Here is a 14,811-nt window from a genome sequence, read left to right as displayed (position 1 = left end):
CGGGTACAAGCAATTCTCCTGCCTCAGCCTCCCAAGTAGCTGGGACTACAAGCGAACATCACCACGCCCAGCTAATTTTTGTACTTTTAGTAGAGACTGGGTTTCACCATATTGGCCAGCATGGTCTTGATCTCTTGACCTCATGATCCACCTGCCTTGGCCTCCCAAAGTGCTGGGATTACAGGCGTAAGCCACCGCACCCGGCCTATTCTGGATATTTTCATATGTATAGAATCATATAATATGTGTCTCTTGTTTCTGACTTCTGTCACTTAGTGTAATGTTTCAAGGCACATCCATGTTGTAGCCTGTGTCAGGGTTTCATTCTTTTCTATAGCTGAATGATATTTATCTTAGGATATACTGCATTTTTAAAATTCATCATCAGTTGATGGATACATGAATTATTTCCACATATTGATTATTATGAATAATGCTACTACAGTTATGTACAAGTTTTTGTGTGAATATGTTTTTCAGTTCTCATGAGCGTACTCCTGTGAGTGAAATTTCAGAGTCATATGGTAACTCTCACTTCTTCAGGAGCTGCCAAACTGTTTGCCAAAGACGCCACACCATTTTATGTTCCCACCAGGAGTCTATAAGGTCTCAATTTCTCCACCTCCTTGGGGAACACTAGTTATTGTCTGTCTTTTTGATAGCCAACTTAGCATGTGTGAAGTGATATTGCATTGGACCTATTTTTCCAGTGACCAATGATGGTGAGTATTTTACCAATGACCAATGATGGTGAGTATCTTTTCATCAACTTATTGACCATTTGTATATCTCTTCCGGAGAACAAATACCTCCCCTCAACCCTCACAACTCGCGCCTTGACTGTAAATCCCCACTTGTTCTGATTGTATTTGGAATCAAGCCCAGTTCCAGGCTGGATACTTTCTTCCCTTCTTGTAATAGATTTTGAATGAAATCTATCTTTACCACTTTAACATCTGTCCAGCTCTGGTTTTCTTTAACTGAGTCCTTTGCCCATGATTTTAATTGAGATATTTGTCTTTTTATTATTAAGTTGAAAAAATTGTTTACGTATTCATGATAGAAGTCCCTCAACAGATACATGATTTGAAAATATCCCATTCTGTGTGTTGTCTTTTTTCTTTCTTTTTGTTTGTTTTTTTCTTTTTTGGGAGACAGAATCTCACTCTATTGCCCAGGCTGGAGTGCAGTGGCATGATCTTGGCTCACTGCAACCTCTGCCTCCCGGGTTCAAGAGAATCTCCTGCCTCAGCCTCCCAAGCAGCTGAGACTACAGGCGCCTGCAGCCATGCCCCGCTAATTTTTGTATTTTTAGTAGAGACGGGGTTTCACCATATTGGCCAGGCTGGTCTCAAACTCCTGACCTTGAGATCCACCCACCTCAGCCTCCCAAAGTGCTGGGATTACAGGCGTGAGTCACTGGTGTCTTTAAAGCACAACATTTTAAAAAAATGTGATGACATCCAATTTATTTTTCTTGTCACATGTGCTTTTGGTGTCACATCTAAGAAGACATTGTTTAACTTAAGGTCACAAATATTCAAAGGCTTTTATAGTTTTAGCTGTTACATCAAGGCCTACAATACATTTTGAGTTAACTTCTGTATATGGTAGGAGGTAGGAGTCCGACTCCACCGTTTTGCATCTATTTAATTGTCCCATCATTATTTGTTGAACTGTGCTGGCATGGTTGTCAAAAATCCATTAACCACCAATGGAAGAATGTATTTATGAATTCGTAATTCTATTCCATTGATCTATATATCCATCTTTAGGCCAGCACCACCCTGTCTTGATTACTGTAGCTTTATAGTAAGTTTTGAATTGGGGGGTGTGAGCTCTCCAACTTGGTTCATTGCAAGATTGTTTTGGCTAATCTGAGTCCACATGAATTTTAGAACCACCTTGTTCCTAAGCAGTTTTTCTTTTCTTTTTGATGCTATTGGAAATGAAGTTGCTTAATTTCATTTTTAGATTGTTAATTGTTAGTGTTTAGAAATGCAGTTGGTTTTTGTATTTTGATCTTGCATCTTGCAACCTGGCTGGACTAGTTTATTAATTCTAATTTTTGGTGGATCGGTTAGGATTATGTCATCTGCAAGTAGAGAGAGTTTTATTTCTTCTTTCAAGTTTAGATGCTTCTCTCACCCTCCTCACCCCCATGACTTGTCACTTAATTGTCCTGTTGTGAACCTCCACTACAATGTCAAATGGAAGTGGCAAGGGGGATATTCTTGTCTTGCTCCTCTTCTTCAGAGGAAAGCTTCGGATCCTCCGTGAAGTGTGCTGTTAGGGTTTTTCACAGATGGCCCTATCAGGTTGGGAAACTTCATTGCTATTCCTAGTTGTTGAATGTTTTTGTCATGAGAGGGTGTTAGATTTTGTTCAAAGCTTTTCCTGGCTCTATTGAGATGATCATAGAGTTTTTGTTTTTCCTTCTATAAATATGGTACATTACGTTAATGGGTTTTCATCTATTAAACCAATATGTCTTACTTGGTCATGGCATATATTTCTACTACTTAATATGTCTGCCTTATATTTTTTATGATTTCATGTTTTTGCTTCATATTGGTGATATCTTCTCAACTTCTTAAATATACTTATCTTTCTTATTTAAAATTCTTGGTTCATATATTCCAATATTTTTTTTTTCTCTTGGTTTTGTGCCCGTTGCCTACAAGAATGTCGGTGCTCTGAACTAAAACAGGAACACTGAGCAAGGGATTTGATATAGGAGGAAAGATAATGGTTCTTTCTGGAAGTATAGACAGTCCCCCACTTACAATGTTTCAACTTAACAATTGTTCAACTTTATGAGAAAACGATACACCTTCTGTAGAAGCCATACTTCAGTACAGTATTTAATAATTCACATGAGATTGTGGACAATATATTATAAAACAGGCTTTCTGGTAGATGATTTTTCCAGCTGTAGGCTAATGTAAGTGTTCTGAGTATGTGTAAGGTAGGCCAGGCTAAGCTATGGTGTTGGGTAGGTTAGGGGTATCAAATGCATTTCGATTTAGTTGATGCATTTCAATTTCAGTTTACCACAGGCTTATGGGGAGAAATCCCATCGTGAGTCAAGGAGTGTCTGTACTGAGTTTCAATAGGGTGGTTGGATAGCTGAAGGGCAAGGTTGTGAAGGTGGTTAGGAAGAGGAGAAGGAAAGTTGGGAGGGGAGGGAAAGATAAGATTCCGAGAAATGAAAACTGGCAGTTGAAGAGCTTGAGAGCTGGAAGGCATTAGAGCAGTGCCCCTGCCAAAAGTGGGTTTCCTTCACGCTCAGCACCTCTCAGCCTGCTGTTTCCAGGTTGCCGGCAGGTTGGCCTTGAGACTGCTTCTCCCTGATTTTGCCTCTCACTGAAGTGCTATCCGGCTGAAGCCAGAAGGCAGCTCACTCCGTCTGGTTTATTTTCCTGCCAGTCTGGGATTGGCAGCCACCAGGGAAAGAGGGGAGAGTTAGAAAGGAGAGGAAAGGAAAGCCGCGATTTTTTTAAAATCCGTTTTCCTAGGAAGCACTGGGGGAGCTGGTGAAAAAGCTAATGCCCAAAACTCTATCCCTAGTAATTCTTATTACTCAATCAGAAACCTGCCTTTTAAAAAAACTCCCTGTGATTCTGAATCGGTGATCCAGGCATCAAACTGAGAGAGAATGGAAAGGAAAGGACTCTTGCAGTCTGACCTCTGGCAGTCTCCTCTCAACTGTCCCGAGGATGGGGTGCTCTGCGTGCCCTCACCTCTAGAAACGTAAACCTCTGCCTGTGTTTCTCTCTGGTTCCTCTCTGGTCCCTCTAGTTGAGGGAGAGGCATGACATGGAGCTCTGGGTGCTTCTGGGGGTGTTGGGTACTTGCATTAGTACAGTTTTCACCCTGTTGATAAAGACATTCCTGAGACTGGGTAATTTATAAAGAAAAAGAGGTTCCACATGGTTGGGGAGGCCTCACAATCATGGTGGAAGGCAAAAGCATACCTTACATGGTGGCAGGCAAGAGAGAATGAAAGCCAAGCAAAAGAGGTTTCCCCTTATTAAACAATCAGATCTTGTGAGACTTACTCACTACCATGAGAAGAGTATGGGGGAAACTGCACCACGATTCAATTATCTCCCACCAGGTCCCTCCCATAACACGTGGGAATTATGGGAGTCACAATTCAAGATGAGATTTGGATGGGGACACAGCCAAACCATATTAGTATTGATTGAATACTGATAATACATTTCCAAAATACATAATCTAGCCTCTCTAGCCAGGTGGTTGAGTAGAGGATGCATTACAATTTAAAATAAAGGTCCTGCAACTCAAAAAATCTTCTACTCAACCACCTAGCTAGAGATGATGGATTATGTATTTCAGAAATTCCCTGTTTTTCTTTAATCCTGCCATCAATTGAAAGCAACGTGCAAACAGACTGAAATCTGGGTCTTTGAGTAGGCAAACAGAAAAATTGAAAAGCAGGTGGGGGTTGAGCTGCAGGTGATAATGGAATTGCAGCTGGCAGCATGTGCCTGCTTCCTCTAAGGCATGTAAAGTTGGATTAAATAAAACAAATATTGCTGGAATAATCAAACATGCTTTGGAGTACTCAACTGTGTTTGGGGACTCAGAAAGATGGAATTCAAAAGAAAAAATATCTGTTTTCCCGTCATTAGGTGGAACAAAGCTACTCATCTATTTTTCTACAATATTATTGCTGGCCCCAGCTGCATTGGTGAGAGAATTTTCAGCCCTGCCCCACTTCCACTGGGTCATTTTCTGGGCAAAAAACTGACTGAAGGATGGGGAGAGCAACATTAGTGTAGAGATGGGAGAGATAGATATGCTGTTCTGTGCACATTATTTTACACTGAGAAATGTTCTTTATAGAATTCACTGATTACTTTTTTCAGGTTATAAATGTTATGTATTCCTAGAAGTATTTTTTGAAAATAATGTGGATACAAAATCTTCAAAAATAACGTCACATTTTAAGTGTGCCCTAGGAATTTGACTTTTAAAATATAATTTGCTGAGAGATGGAGAATCCCTTTGTTCAGCAAGTACTCTACTATTTTGTTTGTTTAGTTAATCCAACTTTTTCTTCTATTATTACTTTGTTTAAAGGGAGTTTTGTTTGTGTTCTGTAATCTGACTTACCTAGCTACTTAAACAGTTAACGAGTATTTAAAGAGGAACAGCCCTGTGCAGAATATTTAAAGGTGTGTTATAGGGTTGTTGGATCAAGAGAAATGGAAGATTCACTCAAAATAACAGAGTTCAGTTTGAGAATAATTAATGGTACATGCTACAAAGTATAAAATAATAGGGTAAAAAGAGAATCTAATGTAAAAATGTTGTACAGAGTAATGAGGTGATCAGAGTAGGTTGGGGGAGCTCCAGGGAGCCTTGTTGCAGCTGTTGACCTCATTGGGGTTGTCTGAGGGACTGCCCTGCTTGCCTTGTCATTCATATAAGGGTGGGGACTCTTGCCCCTTGTTTTTTCCCACAGACTAAACTTCACTCGAAATAGGTGGCTATCCATTCACATGTGGTCTCTGTGTCACCCCTCTCGGTGGTCCCAGGTGATCCAGCCATGCCTCCCGCCCCTCTGCCCAGATGCTTCAGGGGCCTGACTTACCCTCACCAGTGGCCATCAGCTGACACTCAGGGAGGTAGCAAATACCACTCCTCCAGTGCTTTCAGTAGGAATAGCTGAGGCTGCTTGGGAGGCCCGGAGCGACAGGAAAAGGGCTCTCTCAAGTTCTGAAAAGAGAATCTGCCACCAGATCAAATTTTGACCCCTGAGTTTGTTCAGCTGTATGGTCCAAATTCAGATTAGGTCGTCACCCAATCTGAGATGTCAGGAAAGGCTTTCTGCAGAGAACATGTCCCCTCCACCCACCCATCTGCAGCCAGGTGTGTGCTGCATGGCAGCCTTCCCGAAACATAGTATGGATTTAAAAAATTTGTTTATTTTTGTTTCTCAACCACTTTATCATGTTTATTTAAATTTATCTTGTAATGTCTTGTTTTTGAGTATTGCTACTATCCTTGTTATCATTCCCACTGTTTTTATCGCTGATTTATTTTGTGAAAGTTGTACACTAATGTTCTGTTTTATGTCAAAATCAAAAGTATTTAATGAAATACTAGTTGTATTTAATGTGGTTATGGAATCAGCTGGAAACACAAAACAAACAGTGATTGTACAGCAGGCTGGACCCAGGAGGTCAGGTTCATTTTGTTACATATGCAATAAACTCACGACTTTATTAAAAAAAAGAAAGAAATCGGTGGCTATCACACTAGTCTTTGCCCTTGCCAGTGGTGGGGTTAATTTTTGGACTCCACACAGTGCTATTTTTATAAAGTGCTATAATTTTTCTTAGTCCAGCCACAAATTTTACAGAAGAAACCCAAGATGTTGTAAACTGTAGCCCAGGATTGGCTCATGTTGTTTAAGGTTCCATATTTGGGAAGGATTTGATAGCTTTGTTACTTCACATTACCCAGTCTTCTCTGACTTTAATCACTGATCACACTGGCTTTATTTTTTCCCTTATCCCTAACTTTAACTTCTCTTCAAGGACTTTCTGGGGAAATAGCACGTTTTCCCCAAAACAGCAAATAGAGGCCTAGATGAGCCCGTGTTCTTTTATTTCTCATGTGACTCTGTTTAAAATGCACAGACATCATGGAGACATATTTAGCTCTGTACTGAACACCACAGAAAACTGTTCCTCCAGGCTTTGGTGGTAATTTAATTTTTTGAGTTGCAGGACTTTTATTTAAAATTGTAACGCATCAATGAAGTCACTTGTGTAGGCAGACAGCCACATAGATGATTACAAACATGCTTCCACAATCACGGGCACTGCACATCCCACTGTACATGATTTTTTCTCCAGCAAAAATTTGCTTTTTCCTAATACTTTTTATGATAAGTGTTCTTCATTTTAAATGCTATTTTAAACATATTTTGGAAGAAACGAAGTGACCTAATTCTAGAAACATTAAGACTACCCTTTTTGCTTTTGGAAATTGAACTGATTACTGTGTAGAAGAAGAAAGACCCCAGGAGAACATCAAGTATAGATGGATGGCATACACATTAGTCAGCCTAGGCTGTGTCATAACAAGATACCAGATTTGGGGGCTTAACCAACAGACATTTATTTTGTTGCTGTTTTGGAGGCTAGAAGTCCGTGATCAAGGTGCCAGGAGAGTTGGTTTCTGGCGAGGGCTCTCTCCTGGCATGTAGACAGCTGCCTTCTTGCTGTATCCTCACATGGCCTTTTCCCTGTGCACATGGACAGAGAGAGAGAGAGCGAGCGAGCACAATCTCTGGTGTCTCTTCCTTTTCATATAAAGACACCAGTCCTAACAGTTGGGGCCCCACCCTTGTGACTTCACCTAACCTTAATTACTTCCTGACAGACCCTGCTTCCAGATACAGTCACATTGGGGATTAGGGTTGCAACACAATTCAGTTCAGAATAAAACAAACGTCCATGATCCTATAATTAAAAGCTAAGTCATGACACCTTCAGCCACAGAAGCCTATGTATCTGACCACAGGTTAAAGGACACTTTACAGAGCTAGTATCTAGTGGATCCCTGATTCTTGGAAACAGTAGAGGAGTTAATGCTGCCTTGTTCCAAACCTCTCTTCCTCAACACACTGCCTCTGTTTGAGCCGTGGACTCTGCAGCAAGACAACTGCTACTCTGAATCTCCTCTTTTGCACTAGTTGCAGGAAACCTTCAGTTTCTTCAGAGCTTATGCTTCAACTGCAGTCCATCAACTCATCTGCTGAGAGGTTTCCTCCGCCGTGGATTCTGTCAAATGCCTGTGGGCACTGCCGCTTAGGACTGTCTCTGGTCTGCGGGCTCCCTTGCTCCTCTCTGACCTGTACTGCAGCCATGGAGCTTAGAGATGGAAGTAGATCTGTGAGGATTTCAATTTCATTTTTTGAATGCAAAGGGATCTGTAACAACATATTTCAAATGTACACAATACTTTTACACAATGGCCTTAATTCTTTAAGGGTCTTGGGTTCTTATTCTGAGGTTGACTTATTCTTTCCTTCACATGTTGAATCACTAAAATGACAAATCTTTATTGAGCACCAGCCATGTGTCAGGCATTGTGATAGATTTTGAGGATACAACAGTGAAACCAACAGATATAATCCTTGTTTGCTGAAAACTTGTAAGTTGTGGGATCTTAAGAAAATCTCTTGGTGTTTCTGGGACATGTTTTCCTCTATTAGAATGATAAATCATCAGTGTTAGAATGAATCTTTAAAATGATGATTTTTCCTTCTGATTATTGGAATGATTTGGTCTTCTAAGTAATCTAAAATTTCAAAAATGTATTAACAAGAAAACTTAAAATCACTCGTAATCCATATAAACAATGCTAATCCTTTTGTATGTTTCTTCCTAGATCTTTGCCTTGTATATGCATACAAATGCGTGTACATTTTTGTTTAAAAATGTACATTCTGATTAGAAACTGCCTTTTAAAATTTATATATATATTTATGTCATTGAATATTATTATTATGTTTGCCAGTGGCTCTTTGGTATCTATTATATGGATATATTATAATATTTATCCTTCTTGTTTTAGGGCATTTAACTTATTTTCCCATGTTTACTATTATAAATAAATGGCAATACATGTCTCCGATTGTTTCCTTAGACTAAATTCAAAGAAGTAGGATTGTTGAATCAAACAAGTTTTTGCTTTGGATATATATTGCAAAATTTTCATCCAGGAAGCTTGTATCAATTTACATGCCTATTATCTATCTATGTACACAAGTGCTAGCTTTTTCTGCATCTTCACCAATATGGATATGTATATTTTGTAAATATTTGCCAATTTGATGGGTGAAAGAAACACATTTTTTAAATTAAACAGTTGTAAGGTAGCATTTGGATGAATTTCTCTTTGTAAGTCTTTTAACTATTAGTATCTCTAAATTCCTATTTCTATCTTTTGTCTATTTTAATGTTGTTTCTTTCTGAATAAATTTGTGAGGACACTTTTTATCTCAAAGCTAGTAAGCCATTTTCTTTTACGTGCTGCAAATATTTTTCCTACTTTGTGGGTTGTTTCTTATATATAGGTATTTCAGATTGAAAACACTTATTTTTTTGTAGCCAGTTCCATCAGTCTTCCTTTTTTTCCTTTCTTTGCTTAGAAAACTTTCCCATCACAAGGTTAAATATATTTTCCTAGTTTTCTTTCAGTCCCAAATTACTGAATCTATTTTGGGACTTTCTATTATATTCCATGTATTTGTTTATTCTGCCGTTAAAGCCATATTACATTTGTTCTGGTTTTTCATGTATAAGATCTTTAGTTTCTTTTTTTCTTGTTTTACTTTTTAGTCTAAGTAGTCTAGAAATTGTCTCTATCTTGACTTCTACATAGATCTGCCGTGTTGATTTTGCTATTAAACTGAAAGACCTTCAAAATTAAGCTATGATGTTTTAAATTTCCATTCCGTATTAACTCAGACCCTAATACCTTATCTCAATCTGTTGTCTTATCTCATCTTTCAGCTTTTACCCTGTTGATATTTTCTTGAATTAAATGAGAAAAAACATGTGCCATTCAAAATTTCTACTTATGGTAGTAAATATTTTGCAAACAATTGCTTAATTTCCTTGAGAGTTTCTCAAAAGTCTTCTTTCATATTTTTTTCACAGTTTTTTTTTTTTTTATAGATGCCACTAATCTTTGGCAGAGCAGAAGGTTATTAAGGCCAGCCATGTGTCCCTGCTATGTGTGGTTGGCCTTAGATCTTTCCATCATCTACCTAAATCCTTTTAGGATCTTCTGATCTGATCTTAGCACTAGGACTCAATTAAAGACCATTTCAGTAGCCCAGTGGCCTGGGCAGGAGGCCTGGGACCTGGCACCTCGGGATCTTCCAGCAGAGGAATTTGACTTCTTCCTTCCCTGTGTTGGTGAAGCCTTCCTTTAGGGACCAGCTTTCTCTTCCTAGAGTTTTAGTTGACCCATCATTCACTCTAGGTATAGGGAGTTTCTGTGCCCAATGTTCTTCTCCTGGCAAATAAGGAAAGATACATCCATTTGGAAAAGAGTTCCATTCATTAGAGGGAATCCCCAACACTTGCGGTTTTCTATTTGGCTTGTCTGCATTTAACCCTGCCTCCTAGTGAGGCCATGCCGCACCTTTTCCAGGGCTCATCCCTGGGGCCCTCAGTGAAGGGATGCTCCCTGGGGTTCTGCTAGGATGCCCTTTCATTTCATCCTATGTGATGGAGTGCCTCATCTCGCATCAGCGGTTGTTTTGCAGGAATCCCAGTGTGCTAGACGTTTGGTGTTTGCTGTCCTTTCCCTATTGGCTCCTCTTCTCCCCAGAATGACCTCAAATGTGGTGGCATGTGAGAATCACTCTTTGTTCCAGGTTTTCCTGTTTTATTGAGGTCCTTGGCTTATTTTAGCTGGTTGCTAGAAGAGGTATAATTAGATCCCTCTGATGAAATAAGATGGTGGAAGACTTATCTAGGAAATCAGAAATGGATCTTTAAGCTTATTTGAGATAGCACCTCTCCTGCCAGCTTCACAACTGTGATTCCGGGATGAAATGAGATGATGATCCTGGAAGGACTTTAAAGACTGCCTGAAGCATTATGCAAATATAAGGTTGCTTTGTTATTGCCACACTTTATGATACCAGAAATCAGTAGCCCTGCTGGAAGCAAATTTGAGTTGTGAATTTTTTTGAGGCATGCGTGATAATGGAAGATGGTTATTTAGGTGAGGCAAAAAGCCATTCTATTTCTATGTGTTTCGCCTCCTTCTTTCACAGCAATACATCTGAAATAGAGGTTTGTCTTGTTCTTTATTCCCCCAAAGAGAACGCTGGCCTGAATTTCCATTTTAGACTATTTCCTTGAGTGCCAAGAGATTGTTTCAGCAAAAGAAACTAATCTTCAGATAGGTCTGTCCCCGCACAATGCCTAGGATCGGGGGCAAAGGCTTTAATTAAAATGGAAGAGTTGGTAATTTCTGGTCGATCTGGGAAGCTTAAAGTTGATGTGTTTTGAATGAAAGCAATGACTTTTGCTCAAAATGCAAATATTAATGCAAAAAAGAGCCTGGGATTGACTCTCAGTGCAATTGAAAGAGATTGTTATTTCTTTTTCATGTCTTTTCCCTTAATGTAATGGTTCTTTTTTTCCCCCTTGAAACTCTGTAATATATACATTTAACATGTGGGTATTTTTTTCTCCTTAAAGTTCTTTTCACTTGGCAGTTTTCCTGTCTTTTCAGACTCTTAAGAGCAGTGGAAATTTTGGTACTAATAAACCTTGGAAAAAGTAATAAGGATGTGTTGTTGCTTGTGTTTATTTGGATGATGTAAGAGCCAGTTTCAGATGTGTCTTTTCCTCTACCCTTCGCAGTGTAGTTGTGTGTATAGCTTAGGCCTCCCCATCCTCTAGTCTCTACTTACACACAGAAAGTGAAAGTGACACTTATGTACCCTGGCATTTGTATGTACTAAAGACAAGTTTTAAAATTGGAAGTAGCATGTATTGCTCTTGGGTTAAGAAGGCTCATCTAATACCAAGTCTTCCAATGAAACAAAAATGCATTTTGAATGTTAATAAGACATTAACAAGGGTAGATGAAAATGTGGTCAATTATAGCAGTATATGTTAATAACATTTCTGATCAGTGATGCTTTTTACTAATTACAATAATTGTGGGTAAAAAGTGTACACAAATCAAAATCAAAATGGCTTAAGCATTGCAAAATTATTATTATTATATTTATGTTATTGGCAAATTTGTTATAAAAATAAAAAATGAAAGCCAATCATACTCCGTGTATCCTAATAAATCATGTTTTTTTTCTTTTTCTTTTCTACCTGTGTTATCTACTTACGCACTTTTATGTAATTGTAATCATGGTATCTGTGCAGTTTTGAGTTTAGCATTTTTCTTTCAATATTCATTATATATGTATGTACATATATACGTATATATATAACATGCATTTAAAAACCTTTATATATATATATGTGAGTGTGTGTGTGTGTGTGTGTGTGTGTGTGTGTGTATATATATGTAAAGGTTCCCCCACCCCCAATTCTCCGTTTAACATAGGGCATGCCACGGCTGCATTATCCAGCCTTCTGTTGTTAAATCTGCAGTTGTCTCCCTAATTTTTTGTTCCTATTTAGGTAATGCTGCAATGGACATCTTTGTTTCAATTAATTTTAACTTTCTTGTTTTAGGAAAGTTTTTGTTCATTTGTTTGTTTTTTAGAATAAATTGAAAGGAGTGAGATCACTCTGCCAAATCTCAAAGAATTTCCAGTAGGTACAGGGTAGAAAGGAGCCAGTTAGAGGAAGACACTGTAAGTGTCTCAGAGAGTCTCATCTAGAGAGAGAGGTGAGAAAGCTGGGAAGAAAGGAAAGGGTGGCTGAGGTGGACAGCTCACCTGAGGCCAGGAGTTACAGACCAGCCTGGCCAACATGGTGAAACCTCATCTCTACTAAAAATAGAAAAACTACCCAGGCATGGTGGTGCACTCCTATAATCCCAGCTACCAGGGAGGCTGAGGCAGAGGAATCGCTTGAACCTGGGAGGTGGAGGTTGCAGTAAGCTGAGATTGTGCCATTGCACTCCAGCCTGGGTGACAGAGTGAGCAGAACGAGACTCTGTCACAAAAAAAAAAAAAAAAAAAAAAAGAGAGGGAGAGAGAGAAAGAAAGGGAGGAAGAAAGGGAGGGAGGGAGGGAGAGAGGCAGGAAGAAAGGAGGGGGCTTCCTGGCAGGTCTCCATCCTCAGGTGCTACAGGCCTAGGTCGGAGGCAGGGCAAGCTGTAGAAACCCCAGGAAGGATCTGCAGGGAACCTCTTTCCCTTTGTCAACCAACGTAATTTGGAAGCAGCTTTGGATTTGAGTCAGGCTAATTGGGAATGTGACTCCACACTCCTCCCCCTGAGAAGTCTGCAGATTTTCACTTCCTGCTGGAAGTTGTAGGCAGGGAAGGCATTGGATCTGGTCCAGGCACCGTGGGGAAAGCAAAGAGAGGGAAAAAAGGTGCCCAGGCAAAAGGAATGCTGCTAAATGATGAACGAGGATGCCTTCGCCATCGTTCCAGAATCAGGTGGTATTTGCCAAAGCTCTGATTTCCCTCACCGTAAACCATAGGCAAGGGTGCTGCTTGCGGTGTAGCCATTCCTTCTCCCACCAAAACTGGAGGTGGGGGGGGCCCGAGGGAGGAAAACAGGCCTGTACTTATCAAAATCACCAATAAGCTTCAAATCCCAACATCTCACATCACTAGCAGCTTCATATCAGAGCTTGGCATTTATTTTCCTAATGGTTCAACTAGTTTGCCTAACTGTAATTAAACAACTCAGTGAACTCTGCCTGTACTAGAAGGTCTTTTTAAAAGAAATGGAATACTTCAGATTAAGAGGGGGGGAAAAGAAAAAAGACAAAACAGCCACAAACCAGGCCGCGTGATGAGATTTCCAGTTTTGCCATAATTTCATTCTCTGGAAATCCAGAGCTTTAGGAGATGGATAATGCAGGGAATGTGAAAAGAAGCTCTTCTATGGTAACAAATGCAAAATTGAAAATCCACTTTAGCCACATTTGAGCTCACATTGTTCCCACTTGTTCTTCCACCCATTATCATCTGTGTGCTTTTTCACCAGCTCAGGCTCTGTCCACAGTCAGCATCTTACAGTTTAAATGTTCCTTTTTATTCTTTTGACTGCAGTAGTAGTCCCAATATAACGATGACTCCTTCCTTACCTCTAAAATAACCTCAGCAAAATGGCAAAAAATATGTACAGATGTTAGTAAGCTGCAAATTTATTTGCAAAGAGAAAAATATAAGCCTGCACAGTCATTTTCAAAAACATGTAGAAGCCGCATAATAATGTTGACTCATCTGACATACATCTACATGTCTGTTTCTCTTAAGAAATCTTCTAGACAAAAAAAAAGAGAAAAAACCTCCAGATGACCTTTGATTAAAACCTACTATGTAACCTAGAAATGGTGCTGTAAGTGTTGACAATATATTTCCAAGTCACATCTCAGTACTTTTACACATCTGTAAAAATTTTTCAGGTTTCATTGTCACTTTTAAACCCATTTAAAGGCCTTAAAAGTGTTCAGGAATTGTCTAAAAGCATGGTCTTCTTGCTCCAGGCAGAATACAGGAATTAAGAAAGTGATGAATGAAGAAAATGGACAGGAAGGATTCACAATTTATCCTGTAAACAAGATGCAACCTGCTGTGTGTTGTCTAAACATCACTTTGCCTTCATGGCTGATTCACAAAAGTAAACCAACATCCAGGAGATGGGCTAGGATGCAACTGTAAATAAAGTCATAGTGGAACAAAAGCCTGGAAAAGAAGGAAGTAACCTCTGAGTAAAGGAAAAGGAAGGGGTTTTGGAATTAGGGAACAATAGATTCGAGAGGTGATGCAGTCAACAGCGAGAAATGTTTAATATTATGCAGATTGCAATTTTTCATAAGCAAAGTCTCATTTGATTCTTATGACACTCTAGCAAATATTGTGGTATTCATTTTGTACATGGAGAAAATGAGACTCATTTTGATATAAACACATTCCAATAAGAGACTGGCCTAATATCACACAGCTAGGAAGTGGTAGAGCTGGAACCCAGATTCTGAATGTCTGATGACTCTTCGTGTTCTTTTCACACTTCCATTCTGCCTCAGGTAGAAACATGAAATTAGAACTGCTGTATTCTTTAAACGTGATGGGAATCCGGGATGAAACTCTCAGT

General features: G+C 39.3%; 1 protein-coding gene across 1 annotated transcript in view; it reads left to right on the top strand.

Moving 5' to 3' along the window:
* Positions 1-14,811, top strand: part of ZMAT4 (zinc finger matrin-type 4) — a 376,943-nt gene that overhangs the window by 125,182 nt on the left and 236,950 nt on the right. The gene's annotated exons all lie outside the window — the stretch shown is intronic.

The sequence above is a fragment of the Macaca mulatta genome, chromosome 8 (assembly GCF_049350105.2).
Source record: "Macaca mulatta isolate MMU2019108-1 chromosome 8, T2T-MMU8v2.0, whole genome shotgun sequence".
Classification (NCBI taxonomy): domain Eukaryota; kingdom Metazoa; phylum Chordata; class Mammalia; order Primates; family Cercopithecidae; genus Macaca; species Macaca mulatta.
The sequence above is the reverse complement of the archived record's forward strand: the minus strand, read 5'-3'. Positions and strand labels throughout refer to the sequence as shown.